The 12,317-nt window shown below is 47.2% G+C and overlaps 1 protein-coding gene across 1 annotated transcript in view; it reads left to right on the plus strand.

Annotated features, from left to right (window-relative positions):
- The window catches only part of TAGAP (T cell activation RhoGTPase activating protein), a 44,400-nt gene that overhangs the window by 7,393 nt on the left and 24,690 nt on the right, over positions 1-12,317 (plus strand). The window lies entirely within an intron of this gene.

Consider the following 12,317-nt stretch of genomic DNA (forward strand, 5'->3'; position numbering starts at 1 on the left):
AATAAACTCAGTCAAATGGCACTGCCGACAGGGCACGGTGGTGTTGCAAATAGGCTGCTTATGTGTTAAAAAAAAAGCTTGCAGAATAAAGACAGGAAGGGCAGCAGTATCTTGGGTCTTCAGGTAGAAAAGTCTGAGTCCTTGAGCATTCCTTGCTTTGGGAATGGGGAAAGTTGTGCTGTACAAGCACTTGCAGTTAATTATTCTTCAGTTACATGTTTCTTCAGAGGGAGCACATATTTTGCATTCGTTTCTTGACATGAACATCAGGAACTGTCAGACTGTGAGAAAGGCTGAGTTTAACACTTTTCCTTTTGCTGGAAACATTCCTGATTGAAGTCTGTGCAGCAGCTCTGTGTGACACCTCCTGGCTTGCCATACGGCTCCATCTCAGAGCCCAGAATCATCCTGCAGCCTTTGAGGGGGAAGGGTGTGTGGCTGGTGGAACTCAAATACTGAACCGGTGCCAGGACTCACAGCTCTGTTTTCCTTGATGCCACAATCTACTGGGTGTTACAAGCCCTACAAACTCCAGGAGCCTGCAAGGAAAAGGAGCTGTTGATGTCTCTATAGGAAGGAGACAGCAGCATCCCTGTGTTGTCTGGTGATGGGTGATCAGCTGAAGGGGCAGTTGTGCCCCCTTTAACCTTGTGGCCCTGCCTCCTCCAGTCTCTGGCTTTGGCTTTTAGAACTCTATCTGTGAGAGCAGACCCAGCTGGGCAGGAAAGTGGTCCCAGTGCCTCATCCACTCTCCATGCACAATATGGGTCCTCCCTCTTGTTTCTGCAGGAGTCAGCATTTACCAAGAGCACAGAGCTGTGATCCACACTGTTGCTGGTGCCATCAGCTAATTTGCAGCTGGTGCCAACAGTTAATTTGCTGTGGCCTGTGTGTATAGGGGAGGGAGGTGTGCTCTGGCAGTCTCCCCTATTTCCTACCCATCCAGGCAAAGCCAGTTTAATATCTGGGCAGGGTAAGCAAATGTCAGGTGCGAGCACTGGGCTGCCCCTGGAAAGGGAGGGAGAGGGCAAGCAGCAGCACCAGCAGAAATAGCTCCTGGGCCGTGGGTTTGTCTGCACTCCAGGAGTGGAGCTCCTGGGGCGGGGCAGGGCAGAGCAGAGCAGGAGCTGCCACTCCTCCAAGCAGTGGTCCAGGTGTATCTGCTGCCTCCCTTTGCCCCAGATCTTGCCTCCTAGCTGCCCAAGCAGCATTGCTCTCCAGGCAGCGTGGGCAGGAGAGCTGTGATGTTTTTCACTCTCCCAGCAGCTCACCCCCTGTGTGACCACCTGCTTTGCCTATCCCTTGAGCTGGTGCTAATCCTGCTGAACAGCCTGGGCAGAGCCCCAGCTGCTCCATCAGCACCTGCCTCACCGCACTGATGGCCACAAAGGCCTTGAGTCAGCCCATCTCCCAAAAGGAAGTATCATTTCCACTGAATACATTAGAGTCAATGAACACACAACAGCTCTGAGGTGCAGAAGAGGCTCATGTGAAAGTCAGCTTCCTTTGTGCTGCACACACCGTTTCTCCCCAGGACCTCCCAGCCCTGTGGCCAAGCCACTGGTGGCTTCACTGTGATATGAAGCAATAGAGAAGGCCCACAAAGCCCTACAGGAAGAGCCTTTTTTTTTTGGTCTGTGATCAGCACAGGTTAATCAGCCTTTAAATGAAAAATGTCTTCAGTATTCTGGAAAACACTGATATCTTCTGCAGTGCTCCAGACTTGCTGCCTGCAGACATGGCTGGAGCATCTGAACCTGCAGAAGCATAAGCAGAAAAGTCTCTACTACATAGAATCACAGAAATGTTATGGTTGGAAGGGACTTTTGGAGATCATCCAGTCCAACCCCTATGCCAAGGCAGGGCCACCTACAGCAGGTTACACAGGAACATGTCCAGGCAGGTTTTGAATGTCTCCAGAGAGAGAACTCCACAACCCCCCTCAGCAGGCTGTTCCAGTGCCCTGTACCCTCAAAGATGTTCTTCCTCATGTTGAGGTGAAACTTCTTGTGTTTTAGTTTATGGCCATTGCTCCTCATCCTGCCACTGGGCACTACTGAAAAGAATCTGGCACCATCCTTTTGATACCTGCCTTTGAGATGTTTATATGCATTAATGAGATCCCCTCTCAGTCTTCTCTAGACTAACCAGGCCCAGCTCCAGCAATCTTTCCTCAAAAGATGCTCCAAATCCTTGATCGTCTTTGTGGACCTCACTTAATAGCAGGAAAATTGTCATAAATTGGAATTGTCACAAGGAACTCACCTTCATAAAGCTGTCACCTGTCAGGATTCAAAGCAGTCACAGATGCAATATACCCTGAATTTTTCTGTGCTGGTAATAAGCTATACAAATACCACAGAACATTTACTAGAACATTATCTTTCATAGTCACCGTACAGTGAGGATGAATTTCCACTGGAGGTGAAAGCCTTTGTGGTCTGACTGCCAAACCCATGAACCATGTAGTCCTGATTGTTCTCGGTGTAAATGGTGATTTTCCTTTTTCCCTACAGAGGTTCACAAACTACCTGACTGTGCTAATGCCGGTGATTGTAGTAACTGAAGTCAGCTCCAGAAAACTGATGGGTTTATTCATCTTGCAGATTCAGCTACCTAGAAACTAGTTTCCTCCAGCTCTCAAACCAATTCCTGGTTGCAGTGGCATGCAGGACATGCTTAATCAACTAGTGCAGATCCAGACTTTGACTGAAGAGTTAGCTTGTGAGATAAAGTCACTGTAGTGTCTTGTTTCTGGATCTACTGAGCAATTATGAGCAGCATTAGAAAAAGGTAACATAAGCATACTCCTATGCTTACTTTGTGGTTATGAACTGACACGCCAATCCTTTGGGTTTGTTGGAAAACTAGCAATGACAAACTTCAAGAAGTAAATAGGGCAAACCTTTTGGTTTAAAACATGTCCTCCATAGCAAACCGAGATCCTGAAGGAACATATTCCTTGGGATGTTGTCTAGAGGACATTTCCTGACAACTGATGCTTATTTTTGTACCAGGTATATTCTTTGTATCTTCTGTACCTCTGAGACTGAGTTTGCATGTTGCTCATTGGGTGCTAACTCCATTGCCCACTCCTGGCAGGGAAGACATTAAACAATATGCATCCTCTTCAAACACTGATGGGGACAGGATTCCTACCCCAAAGGTTTTCCACTGGGTTTTCCAGTGAGGTCATTTTGGAGAACTCAGTGGACCCAGACCACTTGCCATGACCGCAGAGGCAATTGCAGAAGATGAGCAGAGCAGTGTACTGAAGATGACACTCAACTGGGCTGACGAGAGTGAGGCAAATCTGATCTGCAGCTTTTATCGTGACATTGGGAAAGTAATTTAATTAACCACTGTCTTGATTTCCAGCCTGATAGTGAAGCTAGCACTGCATTTCCTTACAGAATCATTGGTTCTGGGGGCTTCTTCACACTGATAGAACAAGGAGTGGGGGAGCTTGGGCTCTGTGTTCTTTTCTGTGTTGTCCTGGCTCCTTCCCCTGCCCAGGCAGCCAGGTCCAAGCAGGGAGGCACAGTATGTACCGAACTCTCCTACAGAGATGCTGGATCCTATCCAAACACTGAAGATCTGATTCCTGTCATCATGCAACCACATTTAGTTGCCTTCTTTTTCCCCCAGTGGTGTGACAGATCTGCCTTGCCAAGCTGAGAAAGCTCAGGGAAATGTCTGCAGAGATGCAGAGGGGGTGAATCATGCAGAGTCTGGGGGCTGACAGCAGAGACCCACGTGTGGAAGGCTGTGGTTAAAGGAGGTAGGAGGGTGTCTCGCTGGCCACAGGACTGAATTGGGCAGGTGTAGATGAGTCAAGTGAAGCTTGTGGCAAAACAACCTCTCTGAGGGTGAAATCAGTGAGGTTGTGGGTAACAGTAAGGACTTTTATGGGTCAGATCAAAGCTTCGATTTCCTTTCTGTACCCTCCTGCTACTTCTTGACATTCATGCTGCTCCTGCCCTTCACTTTTCTTTCACTTCTTTTGTCTTCTTCCATTTTTCATCCTTTGTGTGCTCATGTTAGCTGAATGCTTTAGCTCTCTTGTTTAACCAGATGATCACTGTGATTTCCCTTTCACAGGCTGACTGATGGGAAAATAATGAGTAAAAATATAACATTATCATAGCACCAGCTGTGTGGAAGCAGAGTGGGCAGGGTACAGCTCTTCAGGGGAAGAGCGGGCATCCACCCCCTGCTCTGGGGTGATGACCTGGATCATCTTCAGCATGGTATTCGGCCTCTGCACCACAAGTCCCCATCTGTAACATGAGGTTAATAATGCTGCCTTTCCTCGTGGGGATGTGGCGAGGAAAGCAATAGTTAACGACTCAGCACAGTAATGTGGCTGATCCATTTGGAGGTAGATATAAGGCAATCAGGAGCTGCAGAGACCCGGGGCAAACCCACAAGATGAGGTTTTTTAGGGTAGGACTTGTCCCTTTATTAACTGTTGGCATAACAGGACTCTGATCCATGCAGGACCTCTCTTTTTTTTTATAATACAAGTAACAAGTGAAAGTACTTCATATTCATTGAGAGCACTTTACTTGAGAAAGAGTTCTGTGAAAACAGGCTATTTATAAACACACAAGTAACATATTCAGCTTTGCATGCAGATTAGTGCAAAACTGTTCATAGAAACTGTTCTTATGAGAAACTCAAGAGTTTGGCTGATATTATAGAAGGTGTCTGCTTTCTTTGTAATTGTTAGGTTTTTTTTTGAAGAAAAACCCAATACTAAAAATATCACCCAAACTAAAGAGCTTCTCAATGGGAAAACCTTGTCATAGCTGTTGATAGAGACCTTAAAGCTTTCATTCTACCTGTTTTCTAACTTTCATGTGAACTCTAGAAGCTTGGGCTGCATGACTCCCCTTCTTACTTTTAATAAATTACAGGCCCATGCAAGTTGCAATCCAACTTTATTTAATGAACACCAAACCCAGGGTTTTCACACCAGGAAAGCTAAGCACGATTTGAAACAATATTGCCCTCCCAATGACTGATGTTAACACACACGTATGTGTGGTTCCAAAACCAGTCTCTGGGGTCTGTGATTGGATTAATTTGATGGACTGAAATGGGAACTAAGGCATCTCCTGTGTAAGGGTCAGCCCACAGCAGGATGGCCTCCAGAGCCACACTGCTGGAGGCAAGAGGCGTCCAAATTGCAGTGCACTAGCGCATCAAGGTATACATGCAGGTTTAAGATGACTGGAGGGACTTCAGGTGTTATTGCCTTGTTCCTACTTATTGCTATTCCCTGTCTGGAAGTTATAGCCAGCAGCAAAGGCTAGTGGGTGGGATCTCACAGCTTGGGTACCAAGTCTGCTGCTTCTGTATTATGGTGCTGAGTGGTGGGGTTTGAAGTAAGCTGGAGATATCCCCCTGGAGAAAACCTGGGAGCACTTGCTTGCTCTGTTTTAACTGCAGATTGATGGGAGCAGGATGCTCATCAGTTGGCCAGAGACAAGCAGCATCCAGCAGCAGCTGCTGCCCTCCCAGAAACTGAACTGTACAGTTATTTCACACAGGGCAGAGTTTGTGCTTCCACCAACACACCTTGCTTAAAGCAGTAAAACTGTATTATGTGTTCAAGCCATTCAGTTGTAACCAGCTAAACAGCTGACAATTTCATTTCTAAATGAAACTCCTAGGCAAGTCAGAAAAGGTTTTTGTTGACCTTTCTGCATACACACAGCTATTCCCACCTATGTGCTGCAAGAAATGTGCAGGGGCAAGTGCAATGTTGCTATTGGACTCATCTAGGACTTAGCTGAGTCCAGCAGTACTGCAGACATCTGGACAAACTTTATCCAGACACAGCCAGCATTCCTTGGCACTTGCAGGATGCTTTTAGAATACAGGATTCTGCATGCTTTGGAAAAATGTACCTAGAAAGGAGAGCCTATAGAAGGCCTTAGAGGGATGGGGCCTTCAGCACTGTGGCCCTGTCAAAAGACCAGAGTGAGAAGAGATAGCCTCAAGCTGAGAGATGCGCTGATGAAAATCAGGAGCATTTCACTGCAGGTCTCTGTGGAGGCTAATTAACACCCATGACAGATTACATCCTGTCTGCTGGTGGAAAGGAAATACGCTGTGGGCGTCCCAGGGCTGACATTCATGCCTGGCATTTTCCCCATGCTGCCACAGTGAGGTGGGCAGCACAGCCGGCAGTGTGCTGGTGCATAAAACACTGACACCTGACTGGGATGTGGGGTAAGGAGAAGCAGCATTGCTGTGATGGGGGTTGCAGGCTGACTGGGGGTACTTGCTGCTACCTATTTGATGCCTACCCCTAGTCCCTTCTCCCTCAGCAGTTTTGTGCATGGCGTTTGCTGCTGCACTTGGCAATCTTGGAAAGGCACATACACATACAGGCCATTAATGCACAGGAGAACCTGTGCTCCTGAGCCTGCCAGGAGCTCTGGTAACCCTGACCATTGCTGGTGATGCCTTCAGAGCCTCCAGTCAGGACTTCCCCATGCGCAGCAGCATGTGGCAGCCTGCAGAGCTCTCCTGCCACTAGAGCAGGACTTGTTGGGGCATCATCTCTGCTAGCAAATGGGGTGCTCTTGGGGACCTTCCTCATCACTGGCACAGGATCAGACTTCTCAGAAGGTGTTCAGGTGTTCCCAGCACAGTTCTGCCTGGGGCCAGCCCGCTCTTGCCAGCAGCTCCTTGGCACTATCTGGAAGATGGCATGAGCTGACTGTATCCAGCAGGTGGCTTGGACAAGGTCTCCTTGCTTGGCAGGGCGATAGACTTGAATAATAAAGACATGGGCTGCCCTGCACTAGGTCATGCCAGAACCAAGCCATGCAATGTGCCAGCATTGTCACAGCCTGTGCTTGGTGTCTCCCCAGTCGTTGCACTAGGAAGGACCATACTCTGCCATAGGCCAAGGGCAGGGGCAGGACCTGGCCACACTGCCAGTGCACTCGTAGTCTCTTTAACTGCCTTCCCCACACAGCAACCCTACTTTGCCCCCATTTCTTTCATAGGTCACACCTGGGTGCAAGATTGCCTGGTGCTATCAGAGCGTTTGGGAACAGCACTGCCTACCTCCTCTAGCTGGGGCTGCCCTGTGCAGCATCTCAGCCCTTGAGAGGGTTTCACAGGATGCACAGGACAACCCAGGCTGCCCACAGTGCTCTCCCCAGTGACAAGCTCCAGCAACGGTAAGTTGCAGGGCTGAGCTAAGCCGAGCAACACTCACCCTCCCCCAACTCAGGTGGGGCTGAAGCAGTGTCTGTTCCCTGGGAAAGAGCCTTTGGCACTCACCAAAGCTGGGAATGCTGTGCAGGGTGAGATGGCTCCAGGTTTGTTTGGAAATCAGCTTCAACCCATGCCCTGGTGTCAGCCTGTCATGAATGGAGCCAGAGGGTTTCCACTCACCTGCTGGCTGTGCTGTCACATTTGTCAGGCTTTTAAGCCTAGACACACAGTTAACCAGTGCCTCTTCTCCCAGGCAATCTTCTGCTAGCCAGGCCCAGGAGCACTTAGCACCCAGGTTCAGCAGAGAAATGGTGCCTGCACCACATGGCTGTGAGTGACCCAGAAGGGCTCTGTCCTTAAGAAAACCAAGACTGAAATGTGTAAACACACTCAGACAGCTCTTACTGCTTCAGACTCCTACTGCTTCTACTCTTTGTCCCATCCACACACCACCTCCCACAAACGGCGAGTTCTACTTCAGTCTCCACAAAACCAGTTAATAACAGTTAAATGTCAACCAAAGCAGCAGAACCTTTTCAATTCTGCAGCAGCCTGGAGCTCCCTGGTACAGCACACAGGGGCTCTGGAGGAAGCAGCGCATACCGTATGTGTGGGTGCGCTCCTCTCGCTGCACAGGGCATTACTGGAGTATCACTCCTGCTTCTCATTCCACACGTGACACTGTCAGCTGCTTTGCAGGGGAAATGGCATGAGCCGAGTCGTGAGCGACTGGGAACAACCAGATGACGTAGGAGAACCTTAATTCACTTTGAAGGCTTGCTTCACACCGTATTGCTCTGACTCTGCTCGCTTTGAGGTTCCTGAAGATGTGAGTGTCATGGGAACCAGCTGTAAATGTGGTACAAAATCCATCTGCACTTCATTCCTCTCCATGAGAGAGGGCAGACTGGTAGGAGCAGGATCCCAAGCTGATCTCAGCCCAGTTCACTGGAGCCGTGGACAGACCCTCAGTTTGCCAGAAACAAATGTCCTTACTGCCCTTCTAGGGCAAGTGCAAGCATGTATAGACTACCCAAGCCAATGGAGGAGCCTGGCATACTGCAAATAGGCCTGCGTATTTGGGTTTTATATGGAAACACAACCTCCCAGCTGCTGGACCTGTTACATCCTCAAACACCAACCTTGTCTTCTCTCTTGTCCCAGGCAGCAGTCACATCCCACTGTCCGCTGCCAGGAAGCTAAGTAGATAGACCAGATAGATTACTAAAAGGAAGATTAGGATATGACTCATTTTATGTGTGTGGATTCATTCATGGAGGGTAAACAGCTGCCACAGGGGGTTCTCGAAAGTAGGAGAAATAGGCATTAGGAGAAGTTATATCTGTACAAGCTGGGAAAAATCAGATGTGCAAATAAGCCATTGTGAAAGTTAGAGCTGCACTGAAAAAAACATCAAGTTAACTAGTGGTCTCTCTGCTGAAATGTTCAGGGGAAAGGAGAAAGGAAGAGCCTTCTGAGAGGATGTATGCATTAACTAAAGCAGAAGTATTTTAGTCAGACACACATTGCTGGCTGCGCTCACTCCAAGACTAACCAGACAAAACTGCAGTGTGGACATGCAGCCAGACTAGATGATTCTGTGGATTCATGTCCACATGACTGGACATGACACCTGTTTCCCTAAGGAAAAAAAGAGAAACACCTCTCTTCTGCTTGACATTCCCTCATTGTGCAGTCCTCACCTGAGCACAGATTCCATCAGCCTCTTCAAAGTGTTGTTCACCCACTCCTTCAAAGCCAAGGCCAGATCCCACTCTTGGCCCTTCTCGTAGCTCAGACCATGACTCTGACATGCCATCATGTCGTTGCAAAAATAAGGGCCTAATTGCAAGATGTCAAAAGAATAAGCATCTAAAAGGGACCAAACACATCCAGAGGCATCTAAAGAGATAAGTCCTTGCTTTCTTGGGCAAGCAGCAATATTTAACTACAGCCAGCCACACTTTGCTCTTCCCTGCAGTTGTAAAGTTGGCCCTGTGGTGGGCCTGGATCGCAGAGTCCCAGCAATAAGCATCCATCTCCCTTTGGCTAACAGCAGCACTCCTACACAAGAAAATGTGCACACTTGTTATGTCTCACAAATATCGAGTTAAGTGGGTTTTCTTCTAATACTTCTATTATTTTTCATATAATATCTCTAAAAATAATGCCTGAAACCCCCTACCTGAAGTGGCTCTTGAAAAATAACAAAAACCCCCAAGAAACTCTCCAGTTAGTTATAAACAGATGACGGGAAAATCCTGCACTTGACTAACTGTAGCACTGTGGCCAGGCCTTGTCTTTGGGGATTTCTCAAAGTTCAACTTCTGCATGAGCGAGCGAACAGCCAAACCAAAAGTGAAAAAATCAGGCTCTGCATGGAGCCCTGCTGAGCCAACCACAGGTGAGGTGGGTAAATCTGCGACTCCCCTTTTCCTTCCAAACCAAACAGGTCATTTTGGTGCTGGCTTGAGGAAGAAATTTAAAAGGAGCTCGATTTCTTAAGAACAACTGCTCAAAATCCTATTTTTAGCAGGCTGCTGGGGACTTTCTTGCTGGAAGTTAAAGAAATACAACAAGTTGGCTTGCATTTTAAATAGTGGGTTTTCAGCTGAGGTAACTGCTGTTTACAGTGAAAGCATTTTATATTCAATTAAACTTTTCATGATGTGGAGGTAATTTCCAAAACAGTTTCAATCTTCCCTTAATTTTGCAAAGAGACAAATCTAACCTGTTTTTCCTCAGTACATGTGGCTCACCATGGACCAGTCAATTGAGTGCAGCTGCCCCATCAGCACCTGCTCACTAATTCAGACCTGCAAATGGGCATGTTCCTGTCCCCATCCTCACCGCAGGGAAATCCACCTGTATCCTACACTCAGAGAGCCTCCTCACAGCATACCTCTCCAGGCTGTTATGCTTAGGGTATAACAATATTTCCCAGGAAAGTGACAGCAGGTTCTTAGTTTGAAAAGGATTACCAGATCCCTTCAGACTGGTAACCTTTTCATTGCGCAGACCCCAGGTACCTGCTGTGTACAGGCTATGACCTGCTTAGGCAGAAACCTGGTCCCTGTTTCAGTTGTGGTGCTCTGATTTGGTTGAGCTCCAGTCACTATGCTGTAATAAAATTAGTAGTAATGATGCTAATGGCTAGATCAGCAACTTCAGAGTCAATCAAGTGTGCCCACCCTCAGACCCCAAACCCAGCCTCTCTATACGTAACATACTGACACAGGAACCTTTCCTTATCAAAACAGCTGACTGACTGTTTATCTAGCATTTAAGCATTTATCACTGGTTTTCAAATCAACCATCTGACATTTCTCAGTTTATACGTGAAAGGCACAAGCTTTCACTTCAGGAGAGTGACTTGCATACAGCCTGCTCTCACATGGAGGGTCACTGGCATCCACTGCTTTTTCACACAGGCATTCAGCCACTGGCAGCTCCTCCTCCAGCTCCCACTTTTCTAGCTGAACTCTCCATTCGGACCCTGGTAACACGGTCTGTGGTTCGGATGCTATCTAATGAGCAGATCCTTCAAAACAAATGGGGGGGAGAGAGCAAGCAGCTCTGTTTGTTTTAAAGAAACTTTGAAATGTAGTAATTCAGGAGGATACTGAAGGCAGAAAGGGAATTTCCCTGGACAGGCTCAGTCTGAGGGGTGCTCCTGGCAGAGCTACATGGAGAAGGGAACTCCATGGCACAGACAAAGTTAGGTCCAACCTTTAAATACATTTCGTCTACTCCATAGATCAAAAATGTTTCTGTAGACTCTTTGCTGGGTGAAGTGTTCATTTCAGAGTCCCAGGTCTCGCTTTTCGTAAGCTTCACAGCTAGAGGAAAATGAAGGAGGCTATGTACCCTGAGGGGAGTGATGCTTTTTGAGTCCTTTATCCTCACAAAATTGCATCAGGAATCTTGTACACTATATAGGCCATTATTCAGAAAACACTGCCACTCTGAACATGTGCCAGCTGGATGCGTTGCAGTACATGCTGTGAAAAGAGCTGGCTAGTGACTTGCAGCAAAGCTTTTGCCCGGTGGACCAGGACAGCTGTTTTGTAGCAACAGAAGGACAGGTTTTCTGAACCCTAGCAGACACAAAGTGGACTCTGAAGTATGATGTTCCCCAGCATCTGTTGTGTTTGGTTTTCAGTTGGGTTTTGAGCTTGTTTTTTTTTCCCTGCAACTGTCCTGCATGCATGCATCTAAACTCTGTGTGGCTCATACATGTAGTAAGAATGTTCGCATCCTCCTCCTGCATCCTGTCCCGGTAACTGTGCCATGTACTTGGAAATGCACCACAAATCAGACTAGTTTTCCTTTTCCTGGCAGCACTGGAGGAAGGGACTTTGATTGTGCTCCAGGGCCCGAAGGCTTTGATTTTTTTCTTAGGAAGATCTTCTCCTCAGGTAAAATTATCAGCCTAAACTCTAAATCCTTGAGGGGTTAAAAAAAATACCAGCTCTTCTGAAAGAGTCTCTGCCATAGTCTTAAACTGCAGACACCCCTGGACAGCCTTTCTCTTCGCACAAGCAAACTCTTCAGCCCGCACGCAGGTCAGTCAGCCCACTGCACTTTGTTGTCTTTTCACAATCCTCCTACATTCAGACAAGTTGGTGCTTCTTCATAAACCCCTTACTTCTTATATCACTCAGGGGGGAACTTAGTTTATCAGTCTGAAAGTCTGGGAAACAACAGAGGCTACACCTCTTGATTCAGCCTCAACTGCAATATTTGTCTTAACAATGGACGAAGTGCATCTTGTGTTTCCCATCAATGCTATTCATTTCTGCTGAGAAGTGACTGATCAGAGAGAGCTGACTGAAAAAGAACACAATGATCTACATGTATTCCTATCTAATTTCTTCTCACAGTCAGCTCAGATGTAGTTTTTAATTTCCATTGTTTGGGGTAATGAAAAAAGTTTCAGTTATTGAATTAGATCAGAAAATCCCCTAGATGATACCCATGGCAGAATTCTTAGAACCAATTTGCAAGGTCACTTTTGCGATACTGTGATACAGGTTTAGGCTTTTATTTCTGCTGAGAAACGCCAGGAAGAACAACAG

The sequence above is a fragment of the Pezoporus wallicus genome, unplaced genomic scaffold (genome assembly GCF_028554395.1).
Source record: "Pezoporus wallicus isolate ANWC-B61680 ecotype Strahan unplaced genomic scaffold, APGP_CSIRO_Pwel_v1 contig_3817, whole genome shotgun sequence".
Taxonomy (NCBI): domain Eukaryota; kingdom Metazoa; phylum Chordata; class Aves; order Psittaciformes; family Psittacidae; genus Pezoporus; species Pezoporus wallicus.